Here is a 15,006-nt window from a genome sequence, read left to right on the forward strand (position 1 = left end):
CTGGCCGCTGTCACCCCCATTCTCAAAAAACCTGGACTTAACCCTGACGCCATGAGCAACTTCCGGCCCATCTCCAGCCTTCCCTTCCGGTCCAAAATACTGGAACGTGCCGTCGCCACTCAACTCAAAACTCATCTCACTTCCAATGATCTGTTCGAACCATTTCAATCCGGCTCCCTCGCACGTCACAGCACTGAAACAGCCCTTCTCAAAGTCACCAATGACCTCCTCCTCTCTTCAGACTCCGGCCACCTTCGTATTCTCCTCCTCCTTGATCTCACAGCAGCTTTTGACTCCATCAGCCGCACTATCCTCTTTTCCCGCTTGGAATCATCCCTCAACACCACCGACTCTGCCCTCTCCTGGTTAAGGTCATATCTCACTAACAGAAAGTAATACATCAGTATAAACAACTGTACCTCCTCCACTGCCCCTCTGTCACAAGGTGTCCCCCAGGGTTCAGTGCTTGCTCCACTTCTCTTCATCCTGTACATGCCCCCCCTCGGTAACATCATCCGCCGCCATCACCTCTAATTCCACTGCTACGCAGATGATGTGCAGCTATACATCTCCACAAAATCCATCTCCTCCATACCTCTCTCCGCCCTGACGGACTGCCTTACTGAAATTAAATTATGGATGCACTCCAACTTCCTCAAACTCAACTGTGACAAATCTGACATGCTCATCATCGGCCCCAATTCCCTCGACAAAACTGCTCACAATTTCCACCTCTCTGTCGACAACTCCACTCTGTCCCCATCCTCTCACATCTGCAACCTTGAAGTCAGTCCGGACAATAACCTCTCTTTTCAACACTATGTCAACCGCATCACAAGAACGGATTTCTTTCACCTCAAAAATATTGCCTGTCTCCGAACATCCCTTTCCTTCTCTGCCGCTGAAACCTGATATCACCTCCAGACTTGATTACTGTAACAGCATCCTCTATGGCTCATCTTGCAAAATTCTCAATAAACTCCAATACATTCAAAACTCTGCCACCCGCCTGCTCACCCACACCCGCTCCCGTGAGCACATCACCCCAGTCCTCCAGAAACTCCACTGTCTCCTCGTTCCTCACCGGATCCACTTTAAAATCCTCCTCCTCACCCACAAAGCCCTCCACGACCAGGCCCCCTGCTACCTCACCAACCTGCTTCACCGCCATACCTCTTCACGCAGCCTCCGCTCCTCTGATGCCAACCTCCTCTCCCCACCACTCAGAACACAGCTCCAGACCAGGGGTGATAGAGCCATCTTCATCGCTGCTCCCACCCTCTGGAACACTCTTCCCAAACCCATCTGTGACTGCCCAGACCTTCCCACCTTCAAAAGCCTTCTCAAAACACACCTTTTCAGATTTGCTTTGAACCTGTGATTAGTGTTCTGTGTCTTGCAATGTCCTTTCTTGTAATTGTCCTGTGTTAGTATGTATTTTACAATGTACTGCTTTTATAATTCTTGTATTTTGTATTATTAGTTTAAACTGTATTATATTTTAATTTTTTTTTATCCTGCAAAGCGTCTTTGAGTGCTCAGAAAAGCGCTATACCAAATAAAATGTATTATTATTATTATTATTAAACGTTGATGACGAATGCCGTGTTTTCAACAGGATATGGACTGCCAAGTATTTCTTTACAGAGATGAAAAGTAAAGCTGTGTACTTAATTTGTGGTACACAGGTTGCTGTGTTTAAAGAATAGAATTTGAATCGCCAATACACGACGAAGCAGGAGGAAAAATATCGGATTCTGTCTGATGAAGCACGCGCAAGGGAGTTGATGGTAAAACTGAAAACTCAACAAGCATCGTCACAGTATCCCCCTCTTTTTTTTACTGTGACGATCTGTCACTTCACTTCTGGTGGTGGTTCCTCGTTTGGTGTTTGTTTCCTGCCGGCGCTCTTATTTTTAAGTTAAAGTACCAATGATTGTCACACACACACTACGTGTGGCGAAATTATTTTCTGCATTTCACCCATCACCCTTGATCACCCCCTGGGAGGTGAGGGGAGCAGTGGGCAGCAGCGGTGCCACGCCCGGGAATCATTTATGGTGATTTAACCCCCAATTCCAACACTTGATGCTGAGTGCCAAGCAGGGAGGTAATGGGTCCCATTTTTTTATAGTCTTTGGTATGACTCGGCCGGGATTTGAACTCATAACCTACCGATCTCAGGGCGGACGCTCTAACCATTAGGCCACTTTGTCCTCTTCCTGCTCGTCTCCCTGAGTGCTCGTTCCCCTCACCTGTCCATGATTGGCAGCCTGGCGCACCTGGTTGCAGTTGCCAATCAGGCGGCTATTAACGTCTGCCTCGCCTGTTCTTCAGTGCTCGAGGATTGATCGACGACTGCTTCTCCCCATTTGTGAGTATATTAAAAGGACTCTTACTTGCACATTGTTGTTCTGTTTTCTGCATCCTGTAGTGACAACCACCACAGCCATGTGGGTTCCTGACAACAACTCTTCAATGTTTACTTACAAACCATGAAGAAGAATATTTATCACATCATCTGTGAAATGTTCACCCTCCAGCCTAAAATAACTCCACTTTTTGTCTTTGTCTTTTTAGCCTTGTAAAATATGCATCTTTTGTTGTATTTGCTGCAGTAGTGTCTCTGTCTTTTGCACACACTCACAATGGAGTTGCAAACATCCCTTGAAATACACAATTGTCCCACTATTATAAACACAAGTATTCGTTCAGTTTTTAAGCTGTCAAGGGACCCACTAGGTCCCATATCTTTATGAAGGCCAACAGTTTACCAAAGGCTATGCCAGCGTGTCGGATCTCTTGAGTGTCAAACTCATTGCAGTTGTACTCTGCCATCTTTGAGTAATTAGCTTTGTACTGGCTGTCCCTCTGCCGCTGCTTGGTGGAAGCGAGCAAGTTTTACTCCTGCCTTCTGGCAACTGCATTCCAAATGTCATTTTTATATCACAGTGACATTTTTTCTCAAGAAAAGGAGCAACTGGGGAAGTTTGGATATGGCTATATCACCAGTCATGGTAATAGCGCCGTTATTAAATTCAGTAACGGGTACCGTATTTTCCATACCATAAGGTGCACCAGATTATACGGCTCACTGCCGATGAGAGGGGGTATTCAGGTCGTTTTTCATATAAAAGGCGCACTGGATTATAGGGCAAATTAAAATGGGTATTTTTTTTTTTTTTTTTTCGAAATGTAAGACACTTCCTTGTGGCCTACCAAACATGTAATGGTGGTTCTTTGGTCAAAATGTTGCATAGATTATGTTTTACGGATCATCTTCAAGTCTGCGTTTTGTGGGTGGTCTTATTTACCTGGCTCACCTTCGGTAGCGTTCTCTCCCCGTCATCTTTGGTGTAGCGTGCAAGGACGGGAGTGGACGAAGTGTTAAAAGATGGAACTAACTGTTTTAATGACATTCAGACTTAACTTCAATCAATAACGGAGCACATTCTCCTCATCCGTGGCTCACTGGTGCAATAACAATGTGTCCGGTGAAAGACAGTCAGACCGGAACTCTCTTATAACTAAAGTTCCTTGGGTGAATAATGTAAACTCACTACACCGGTAGGTTTTAGCGCTTTCATGGCGAGTTTACTGACAGATGTAAGTAAGAACTTTACACTACGTTATCCTTTGAAGGCCCAAGCTGTTTGTTTAGAGTTTTTTTTTAATTTTTTTATTTCTCTTTGCTATGTGGGCTTATTGGACCCTAATTAGAATAAAAACTAAAAATCATCTTTTGATATGATGTACTTAGTCCATAAGTACACAAACTTGTACTTCATGTGTAGTGACTGTTAATTTTTATTTTTTACACTTTTGTTTTCAAAATTCCATTGTATGCTATACTCTTCTGACACCACCAGATGGCAGTATAAGTGTCCACATAAGCAACATAAGACCCCAATTCAGTGGTGTCATACTTGCCAACCCTCACGGATTTTCCGGGAGACTCACGAAATTCAGCGCCTCTCCCGAAAACCTCCCTAGACAAATTTTCTTCCCAAAATCTCCAGAAATTAAGGCGGAGCTGGAGGCCACGCCTCCTCCAGCTCCATGCAGACCTGAGTGAGGACAGCCTATTTTCACGTCCGCTTTCCCACAATATAAACAGCGTGTCTTCCCAATGACGTTATAACTGTAGAATGATCGAGGGCGAGTTCTTGGTTTCTTATGTGGGTTTATTGTTAGGCAGTTTCATTAACGTCCTCCCAGTGCGGTAACAAGACACAACAACAGCAGTCATGTTTTCGTCTACCGTAAAGCAATTCGTCTGCCGTAAAATGCAATGTTGTGACACTCTTAAACAGGACAATACTTCCATCTACTGTACATGCACCACAACACCTCCAGGCAATACCTCCAGGCAACTTCAACCCTTTACTAATACCCTCCTCCATTCACATCCCACCTCCCCGGATTGTAAATAACCTAATGTAAATAATCAAATGTATTTCTAATGTATATACTTGTTCTTATGCTATCTGAACTCTCACTATGTTCTCTGCTCGCTGTTCATATCCTACTACGTAGGACCTACACTGTTTCAATGTCCATTTCTCTGTTGATGCAATTGTTGATGACTGAAGTACTGATATCAACCAAAGCTCCTCATCCCACCTCCCGGATTGTAAATAATGTAAATATTTCAATGTATATACTATGATGATTAACTTGTGTGATGACTGTATTATGCTGATAGTATATATTTGTACCATGAATTGATTAACGTGGACCCCGACTTAAACAAGTTGAAAAACTTATTCAGGTGTTACCATTTAGTGGTCAATTGTACGGAATATGTACTGTACTGTGCAATCTACTAATAAAAGTTTAATTCAATCAATCAATCATGCATATGTGACGATAACATCTACGGCAGGGGTCACCAACCTTTTTGAAACTAAGAGCTACTTCTTGGGTACTGATTAATGCGAAGGGCTACCAGTTTGATACACACTTAAATAAATTGCCAGAAATAGCCAATTTGCTCGATTTACCTTTAATAAATAAATCTATATATGTAAATAAAAAATGGGTATTTCTGTCTGTCATTCTGTCGTACTTTTTTTTTCCTTCCACGGAAGGTTTTTTAGTAGAGAATAAACGATATAAAAAAAACACTTAATTGAACGGTTTAAAAGAGGAAAAAACAGGAGAAAAATGAAAATTAAATTTTGAAACATAGTTTATCTTCAATTTCGACTCTTTAAAATTCAAAACTCAACCAAAAAAAGAAGGGAAAAACTAGCTAATTCGAATCTTTTTGAAAATGTTTTAAAAATAATTTCTGGAACATCATTGGTAATTTTTCCTGATTAGGATTAATTTTAGAATTTTGATGACATGTTTTACAGTAAATAGGTTAAAATCCAATCTGCACTTTGTTAGAATATATATCAAATTGGACCAAGCTATATTTCTAACAAAGAAAATTATTATTTCTTCATGATTTTCCAGAACAAAAATTTTGAAAGGAATTCAAAAGACTTTGAAATAAGATCTAAATTTGATTGTAAAGATTTTTGCCAGAATATTATTTTTGAATTTTAATCATGTTAAGTTTGAAGAAATATTTCAAAAATATTTTTCGTCGAAAAAACAGAAGCTAAAATGAAGAATTAAATTAAAATCTATTTATTATTCTTTACAATAAAAAAAATAAATTTACTTGAACATTGATTTAAATTCTCAGGAAAGAAGAGGAAGGAAATTAAAAGGTGAAAAGGTATATGTGTTCAAAAATCCTAAAATAATTTTTAAGGTTGTATTTTTTCTCTAGAATTGTCTTTCTGAAAGTTAGAAGAAGCAAAGTAAAAAAAAAAAAAACAATTTATTTAAACAAGTGAAGACCAAGTCTTTAAAATATTTTCTTGGATTTTCAAATTCTATTTGAGTTCCATCTCTCTTAGAATTAAAAATGTCGAGCAGAGCAAGCCCAGCTTCGTAGTAAATAAATACAATTTAAAAATAGAGGCAGCTTACTGGTAAGTGCTGCTATTTGAGCTATTTGTAGAACAGGCCAGCGGGCGACTCATCTGGTCCTTACGGGCTACCTGGTGCCCGCGGGCACCGCGTTGGTCCTGATCTACGGCTTTTAGAGAGTGCAGTGCACAACTGCACACACAACCGCTGTAAATATACTCCTCCCCTCTTAACCACGCCCCCTGCCCCACCACCGACCACGCCCCCCACGTCCCATCTCCCGAAATCTGAGGTCTCAAGGTTGGCAAGTATGAGTAGTGTACACAATTTTGGAAATAAAAGCTAAAATGTGCTGGCCACACGTGTTCACTAAGGCCTTCAGAGGTTAAATTAGAAATGGCACAGCGTAGGATGAATGTCCCATAACAAGAAGATAAAGAAAAAGAAGTTTATCGGCATGGACTACAAAGGTGGACACGCGGACATTTTCGGGACTTATGCAGAACCCAAATACAGATCAGCAGGTACCAGAAGGTAAGAAAAGTTGCTTTTGCATAATTTTTCAAAACAAAACGCCAGATAATATGTCTTACCTTATATATACACCATAATAATACTCGTATGTTGAGTCACAGTACAATCCACCAAACGGAGAGGCTTCATAGCTTACCAAAGTCGTACTAAAACATGTGGATAGATTTTTGAGCGCCATGTGTAATGTTCTATATTTTCAATAGAACATATAAAATGTTGGTGTTGTTTACTTGATTCATATTGCAGTATACCTCTTATGTTTGACTGCCATCTACTGGTCATACTTATCATTACACCATGTAACAAATAAAAAAGCTTTGAGGCCACAAGCAAAATTATTCCATGCATAAGGCACACCTGATTCTAAGGCGCACTGCCCAGTTTTGAGAAAATGAAAAGAACTCAAGTGCCCTTTTTTAGTCCCAAAAATACGGTAATGTAATTAATTACTGTTACCATCGTTGCAACGCTGGTGTCACAATGGGGTTTTCGCAACTTACTGCGGCGTCGTTTTCCCAGGAATGCAGACGGACTACTCCAGACGAGGCGTGCAGGTAAAAACATAAATTATTCCTCCAGAAATCGGAGGAGTTTAAAAACAGAAAGCGAGCCGACAGAACAGCGTGCCTGATCGCACTCGAAGCTGAACACTTAGCATAGACTATAGACAAGGAAAACTTTTACCAACTGTGGCATGAACAAACTAAACTTATGTGACAGGTGCATGTAGCAAACACTTAGCATAACCTCGAAACAAAACATGAACCTACATGACTGTTGCAAACAGCAAACAGTGACGTCTGGCCGACTGACTGGCAAAGGCAGGCTTAAATTATGCCTCTTATTAGTGCTCTCGAAGACTAATCAGAGACAGGTGAACATAATGACCAAACATGGCAACCAAAATAAACTCGGAGGTGCACAAACAGGAACTAAAAGAGTCCAAAACTAACAGAAAACGCAAAACATGATCCGGATTACGGATCATGACAGCTGGTGCCGTTACTGAGGATGTGAAGTGTCCAGCGGAGATAGGTTCCAGCACCCAAACCCCCCCCGCCCACAACCCCCCACAACCCCGAAAGGGACAAGCGGTAGAAAATGGAGGGAAGCGCAAGGTGTCAGGCTTGGGCCACACATCAGCTGTGTGCAGAGACAAAGGGTGGGGAAGGATGACGGCGTTGTAAATGCGCTGATGATGATTGGCTGGGCGGGGCTGATCACTCCCTGCTCGCACTGTCTCGCTGCACGCTCTGACTGACACTCTACAAGGCCCGTGATGATTGTGAAGAGGCGCAGCCAGGGACATTCGAAGGGTAGCGTTCTTTTGCTCATTGAAATTGAAGGCAAGAATGTTTATGTAACATGCAGGAAAAAAAAAAATGTTTATCCACGTCTGCCTCAGGCAAAATGAATGGCAGCTCACATCCACACATGCCAACATGACACTTGTTGCTTGCCCTAGCTCAAATGCAGCCAATTGTTTTAATCAGATTCATCGCATTTTGAAATTTGGATTAATCCTGATTAATCACAGGTGATTACTTGCTTGCATGATTAATATTAGCTTAAGAAAAGACCCCGATATTTGTGCACAGATGCAATTTTATTGTCAGAATGTCACCCAAGAATGTTTCTGAGGGTTTTTTACCTGAATGCATGACATTTACGTACAAAAAACTTGTTAACAGAATGTCAACCAAGAATGTTTCTGAAGGTTTTTTTACCTGAATGCATGACTTTTACGTACAAAAAACTTGTTAACAGAATGTCAACCAGGAATGTTTGTGAAGGTTTTTTTACCTGAATGAATGACATTTACCTACACAAAACTTAACAGTTGTATTCAAACTTCTTTATGTATCATGACGCGGAGTCGAACCCGCGTAACCTAGGCGGCAGGCGCTTCCTCTGTCAACGCGCTAAGACTTGCCTCCGCTTACTGCATGCCCAGACACATCCCCGCTCGTGCTGAGCGCAGCACGCCCACGTAGCAACGAGCCTGCACTCAATCAGTAATCGACACACCTGGACTTGAGGAAAGGGAGCGGCATAAAGACCAGCAGACCCGAGGAACCTTTGCCAGAACGTGGCTATCTTCCCATGACTCCCCTGTCTTCCGTGATCCTACCTTGCCTCTCGACATGCATCTGGACTCCTGACTGCCTTCCTCGATCCACGACATCCCTGCCTTGCTCTTTCCCCTGACCTTTTGCCTGCTCACGAACTTCCTCTTCGTCTTGTCCCTCTGGATTCGACGAAAGATACAACCAACACTCACAGACAACAAACCCTGGTAACATTTACACTATTAATATTACACATAGTTAACACTCATTCACTTAGAGTAGCATACACACGCCATGTAATCATCAAAGTTTTAAATAAAACTTGTGAACCGCAGTTGTGCCCTGGTTGTCGCCTCCTTCCCTCCTCTGTACATAACATTACGACTGTATTATTAAGTTAAAGTACCAATGATTGTCTCACACACACTAGGTGTGGTGAAAATTGTCCTCTGCATTTGACCCATCCCCTTGTTCACACCCTAGGAGGTGAGGGGAGCAGTGAGCAGCAGGGGTGGCCGCGCCCGGTAATAATTTTTGGTGATTTAAACAACAATTCCAACCCTTGATGCTGAGTGCCAAGCAGGGAAATAATGGGTCCCATTTTTTATAGTCTTTGGTATGACTCGGCTGGGGTTTGAACTCACAACCTACTGATCTTAGGGTGGACACTCTAACTACCAGGTTTTATTGTCTTTATAGTCCAGCGAGTTAATCTGTTTTTGGGGGGGGGGGGGGGGATTGAGGGGATTATAATGATGCGTTCAAGAGTCGTACGGCCTGAGGGAAGAAGCTGTTACAGAACCTGGAGGTCCTACTACGGAGGCTGCGGAACCTCTTTCCAGAGTCCAGCAGTGAAAACAGCAGGGAATCATTTTTTGGTGATGGTAGGAAAATTACACTGTTTAAAAGCCAAATGTTCCTTTGCGTCTTTTGATTTAAGTATACATTTTTGGTACCGTATTGTGTTTTTTACTTATTGCTGTTACTTATTTTATAATTTTTTATTTCTAAGCATGTCATATGTCACATTGCAATCTATTGAGTTCTAATAAATGCCAAATGTTGTCGAAGAACTGTACAGTCTTTTATTCTTCAATCAGTTAATATAAACATCTTTGATGTTAACGATGTTATCGCACGTAAAAGTGTCACAGTTATTTTCTGAGTAACTACTTGCTTTTACAATGAGGTCACTGAGTTACTAACTCAATTACTTTTTGGGAAAAGTAATTTTCAACTGTAACTAATCTACTTTTTTAAGGTAAGATGATAAACGCTGGCTATCACATCCATGCTAGTTTACATTTTTTAGAAGTGTCATTTAGCAAATCTGTACTCCCTTGTTGTTATTATAATGGTGTCTTGTCCCCAAAACACTAGTTGTGTATCTAAAATGTTAAACATGAACATAATGTGTCCAGTTGTATGATAAAGACACTACACTTTATAATGACACTGCACTTCATTATAATGACACTACACATATGATAATGACACAATCAATCAATCAATGTTTACTTATATAGCCCTAAATCACTAGTGTCTCAAAGGGCTGCACAAACCATAACACGAACCACTACGACATCCCCGGTAGGCCCACATAAGGGCAAGGGAAACTCACACCCAGTGGGACGTCGGTGACAATGACAATTATGAGAACCTTGGAGAGGAGGAAAGCAATGGATGTCGAGCGGGTCTAACATGATACTGTGAAAGTTCAATCCATAATGGATCCAACACAGTCGCGAGAGTCCAGTTCAAAGCGGATCCAACACAGCACCGAGAGTCCCATTCACAGCGGAGCCAGCAGGAAACCATCCCAAGCGGAGGCGGATCAGCAGTGCAGAGATGTCCCCAGCCGATACACAGGCAAGCAGTACATGGTCACCGGATCGGACCGGACCCCCTCCACAAGGGAGAGTGGGACATAGGAGAAAAAGAAAAGAAACGGCAGATCAACTGGTCTTAAAAGGGAGTCTATTTAAAGGCTACAGTATACAAATGAGTTTTAAGGTGAGACTTAAATGCTTCTACAGAGGTGGCATCACGAACTGGTACCGGGAGAGCATTCCAGAGTACTGGAGCCCGCAGACTTTTTTTGGGCTTTGGGAATCACTAATAACCCGGAGTCCTTTGAACACAGATTTCTTGCCGGGACATATGGTACAATACAATCGGCAAGATAGGATGGAGCTAGACCGTGTAGTATTTTATACGTAAGTAGTAAAACCTTAAAGTCACATCTTAAGTGCACAGGAAGCCAGTACAGGCGTAATGTGATCAAACTTTCTTGTTCTTGTCAAAAGTCTAGCAGTTTCATTTTGTACCAACTGTAATCTTTTAATGCTAGACATGGGGAGACCCGAAAATAATACGTTACAGTAATCGAGGCGAGACGTAACAAACGCATGGATAATGATCTCAGCGTCTTTAGTGGACAGAATGGAGCGAATTTTAGCGATATTACGGAGATGAAAGAAGGCAGTTTTAGTCCATCCCATCCATTTTCTACCGCTTATTCCCTTTCGGGGTCGCGGGGGCGCTGGCGCCTATCTCAGCTACAATCGGGCAGAAGGCAGGGTACACCCTGGACAAGTCGCCACCTCATCTCAGGGCCAACACAGGAGTTTGCATATTCTCCCCGTGAATGCGTGGGTTCCCTCCGGGTACTCCGGGTACTCCGGTTTCCTCCCACTTCCAAAGACATGCACCTGGGGATAGGTTAATTGGCAACACTAAATTGGCCCTAGTGTGTGAGTGTGAATGTTGTCTGTCTATCTGTGTTGGCCGTTTTAGTAACGCTTTTAATGTGTGACTCAAACGAGAGAGTTGGGTCGAAGATAACACCCAGATTCTTTACCGTGTCGCCTTGTTTAATTGTTTGGTTGTCAAATGTCAGAGTTGTATTATTAAATAGAGGTCGGTGTCTAGCAGGACTGATAATCAGCATTTCCGTTTTTTTGGCGTTGAGTTGCAAAAGTTAGCGGACATCCATTGTTTAATTTCATTAAGACACGCCTCCAGCTGACTACAATCCGGCGTGTTGGTCAGCTTTAGGGGCATGTAGAGTTGGGTGTCATCAGCATAACAGTGAAAGCTAACACCGTATTTGCGTATGATGTCACCTAGCGGCAGCATGTAGATGCTGAAGAGTGCAGGGCCAAGGACCGAACCCTGGGGAACTCCACACGTTACCTTAACGTAGTCCGAGGTCACATTGTTATGGGAGACGCACTGCATCCTATCAGTAAGATAAGAGTTAAACCAAGACAGGGCTAAGTCTGACATACCAATTCGTGTTTTGATACGTTTTAATAAAATATTATGATCGACGGTATCGAAAGCAGCGCTAAGATTGAGGCGCAGCAACATAGATGACGCATCAGAATCCATCGTTAGCAGTAGATCATTAGTCATTTTTGCGAGGGCTGTCTCTGTAGAGGGATTTGCCCTGAAACCGGATTGAAAGGTTTCACATAGATTGTTAGACGCTAAGTGTTCATTTAACTGCTCCACAACAATTTTTTTGAGGATTTTTGAAATAAAGGGAAGGTGAGACACCGGTCGGTAGTTTACCATGAGGTCAGGATCGAGGTTAGGTCTTTTAAAAAGAGGATGAATAACCGCTTTTTTGAATGCTAGGGGAACAGTGCCCGAGGAAAGTGATAAGTTTATAATATTTAGCACTGATGGACCTAATAATACAAAGAGCTCCTTGATCAGTTTCCCAGGAAGAGGGTCAAGTAAACATGTTGTTTGTTTTATTCCATTTACACATTGTAACAATTCCTCTAATGTTATTTCCTCAAAACGAGAGAAACTATTTTGGAGGGCAGTATCCGCCGTATATACAATCGTATCAGTGTTAATAGAACCCAATTGTAGCTGGGACGCATTGTCTTTAATCTCCTTTCTAATCACTTCAATTTCCTTACTAAAGAATTGCATAAAGTCATCAGCTGAGTGGGTGGAGCTACTGGAAGGGGTCCCTTGTTGGGTTAGCGATGCTACCGTACTAAACAAAAATTTAGGATCGTTTTTATTACGGTGGATGAGATTTGAGTAATATTTAGCTTTAGCTAAGGTAAGCATGTGTTTATAAGTTATTAAACTATATCACTCCATGCTTGATGGTGCACCTCAAGTTTAGTCGTGCGCCATTTGCATTCCAGCTTTCTACATAATAATCTCTGAGCTCTAGTTTCTTCTGTAAACCATGGGGTACGCTTTTTTGGAGCCTTTTTTAACTTTAGCGGTGCTATGTTATCAATGGTTTCACGCAAGGCATCGTTAAAGTTGTTAGTGAGGTTATCAATAGAGCCCACATACTTTGGGAATGGTGCCATTACCGAGGGCAGTAGGTCAGCAGGAGTTGTCGTTGTGGCCGTATTAATGTTGCGGCAGTTATTATTATTATTAGTTTGACGAACATGCGTCTGAACCTCGAATTTTATAAGGTAATGATCGGACAATACTTTAGTATACGGGAGTATTGTAACTTTGGAAACGGTGATACACCTAGGTCTATTGTATTACCATTCCGATGCGTGGGTTCATTTATTATTTGTGTAAGACCACAGCTATCAATTATAGTCTGGAGCGCTACGCACGGTGGGTCCGATGGAGTATTCATATGGATATTAAAGTCCCCCATTATGATTATATTATCGGCGTGCGTCACTAGATCAGCAACGAACTCTGAGAATTCATTGATAAAGTCCGAATAGGGCCCTGGGGGTCGGTAGATAACAGCCAGGTGTAGAGACAGCGGTGTGACAGACCTCATAGTAAGCACCTCAAACGATTTATATTTATTATTTATGTTAGGACTAAGGTTAAAGTTTTCATTGTATATTAGTGCGACCCTCCCCCCCACCCCTTTTAAGGGGACGGGTAATATGCGCATGTGTAAAGTTAGGAGGACATGCCTCATTTAGCGCAAAAAAGTTGTTTGGTTTAAGCCAGGTTTCGCTGAGACCGATGACGTTAAGATTGTTGTCTCTGATGATATCATTAACTAACAACGTTTTGGGGGACAATGATCTTATGTTTAAAAAACCCATATTATAGGTAGTGGGCTGTTTTAGGGAATTTTTGATCAAATTATCCGTAGTAGCAATATTAATAATGTTGTGTTTGTTATGCCCAGTGCATTTAGTATAATTACGACCATATCTAGGAATTGATACGACGGGAATGTTCCGATTGTTTGTTTGTTGCTTTGATAAACTGAACGCATCATAGTTTGCCACCTCAGTAGAACACATGTCAAACTCTGAAACAATCAAAGCAGAAACAACTTGTTCTAATTTAACCGGCTCCTTACCCAGACCAGTAGTCTCGCATCTTCCATTTAAATCCGGCTTCAGGATGGAGGGAAGTGGTGTTCTGTGGGGATTAGCCTTCTGCTGCGTTTCCGATCACACCGCTGGCGTCTGCTCCGTAGACGGCCCCCGCTGCTACTATACTCCGCTGCTTCACAGGCCGCTGGATGTAGCCGCCAAAGTATTCCCGTGCTAGTTAGCAGGTCTAGCAAGCACGCGTCTATTAGTCCAAAATGGATCGATATGTCCACATCCAGAAGTGTCTGGCGGTCGTACGTGATCACTACTATACTACTCCACTTTATGATAATGACACTACACTTTATGATAGTGACACTACTATACTACTATACTTTATGATAATGACACTACACTTTCTGATAGTGACACTACTATACTAGTACACTTTATGATAGTGACACTACACTTTGAGAGTGACACTACACTACATGATAATGCCACTACTATACTACTGCACTTTATGATAATGACACTACTATACTACTCCACTTTATGATAATGACCCTACACTTTATGATAGTGACACTACACTTTGATAAAGACGCTACTATACTACTACACTCTATGATAGTAACGCTACACTTTATGATAGTGACGCTACACTATATGACAATGCCACTACAATACTACTGCACTTTATGATAATGACACTACTATACTACTACACTTTATGATTGTGACATTGTGACACTACACTTTATGATAGTGACACTACTATACTACTACACTCTATGATAGTAACGCTACACTTTATGATAGTGACGGTATTATACTACTCCACTTTATGACAGTGACACTACACTATATGATAATGCCACTTCTATACTACTGCACTTTATAATGACACTACTATACTACTACCCTTTATGATTGTGACACTACACTTTATGATAGTGACACTACTATACTCTATGATAGTGACGCTACTATACTACTGCACTCTATGATAGTGACACTAAACTTTATGATAGTGACGCTACTATACTACTACACTTAATGATATTGAAACTACACTTCATCATTGTGACGATACTGTACTACGACTCTTTATGATAGTGACACTACACTTTATGATATTGATGCTACTATATTACTACACTTTATGATAGTGACACTACATTTCCTGATAG

The sequence above is a fragment of the Nerophis ophidion genome, linkage group LG16, assembly GCF_033978795.1.
Source record: "Nerophis ophidion isolate RoL-2023_Sa linkage group LG16, RoL_Noph_v1.0, whole genome shotgun sequence".
Lineage (NCBI taxonomy): Eukaryota > Metazoa > Chordata > Actinopteri > Syngnathiformes > Syngnathidae > Nerophis > Nerophis ophidion.